The sequence below is a fragment of the Mus pahari genome, chromosome X, assembly GCF_900095145.1.
Source record: "Mus pahari chromosome X, PAHARI_EIJ_v1.1, whole genome shotgun sequence".
Taxonomy (NCBI): domain Eukaryota; kingdom Metazoa; phylum Chordata; class Mammalia; order Rodentia; family Muridae; genus Mus; species Mus pahari.
In genome coordinates, this window is record NC_034613.1 from 2,307,930 (window position 1) to 2,309,404 (window position 1,475).

The following is a 1,475-nucleotide window of genomic DNA, read 5'->3' on the forward strand; positions in this document are numbered from 1 at the left end:
AACTTTATATGACCCAGCACAAGGGAAGGCCTGGGCCAAGTAGTGGGAGTGGGTGGGTAGGGGACCAGGGAGGGGGTATAGGGAACTTTCGGGATAGCATTTGAAATGTAAATAAAGAAAATAATAATAATAATAAAAAAGAGAGAGCAGGGTCCAGGCTCAGGGGTCCCCAGTTGCTAGCTGTTAGAATCATGGAGACCAACTGCTCTTCCCCGTAAAGATGGCTCAAAGGTCCTCAGTAGCACACAGTGTCAAAAAGCCTACTATAAGAATGTACAAACTAAGGCCCTAGAGGTGCTATCCCAGGGCACCCTATAGATACCTATCCTTGTGTGTCTCCACTTTTGTGTATTTGCATTTTTATAAATGGCTATCGCTAGCATTGCAGGGTGAACGTCTAACTCTATGGCTTCAAAGATAAAGGCATAATCTGTAGAATCAGATAAGCCTCGGCTGGGGATTTGGGTCAGTGGTACAACACTTGCTTGTCTTGGGCGGTAGGGGGTAAGAAAAGAAACTGCTTTAAAGCCAGGCGTGGTGGCGCACGCCTTTAATCCCAGCACTCGGGAGGCAGAGGCAGGCGGATTTCTGAGTTTGATGCCAGCCTGGTCTACAGAGTGAGTTCCAGGACAGCCAGAGCTATACAGAAAAACCCTGTCTTGGAAAACAAACAAACAAACAAAACCCCCAAACAAACAAACAAACCCTACTGCTTTAAGTCCACAGTGGTCATGCACACATGGGAAGATAGGGCAGGCCAAGGCCAGTCTGGCTATATAGTGGCACAAATCTCAAAAAGAATTAGATAAGTCTTAAGGGTCTGCTAGAACCTACACAGCATTCCCTTGAAAAGGCACCTACCTGGGCCGACCTATACATGCAAGTGTATTGGAGCAAATTGGACTTGACCAGTTCAAAAAAGAGAGAGAACAGAAAGTTGAATAGGTAGGGAGGGAGGGGTGGATCTGGAGGAGTTGGGTAAGGGAATAGGCTCAAAATACATTGTAGGAAATTCTCAATAAAATATTATTTTTAATACATTTTTATTAGATATTTTCTTCATTTACATTTCAAATGTTATCCCCAAAGTCCCCTATACCCTCCCCCTGAATAAAATATTATTTTAAAAAGGCACCTTGGGAAAGATCTTTGTGAAAGATCTTTTTATGAAAAGCTTTTCATAATTCTTCCTATATAAGACGGTGGCTTGTGGGACAGTGGATTGTGCTACTAGACAGAATAACTGAGTAACAAGGCTCAAAACCCTGATAAAACACATAATTAAGAATGATAGTTCGGGCCGGGTGTGGTGGCTCACGCCTTTAATCCCAGCACTTGGGAGGCAGAGGCAGGCGAATTTCTGAGTTCGAGGCTAGCCTGGTCTACAGACTTCCAGGACAGCCAAGGCTACACAGAGAAACCCTGTCTCGAAAAACCAAAAAACCAAAAAACCAAAAAAAAAAAAAAAAAAAAAA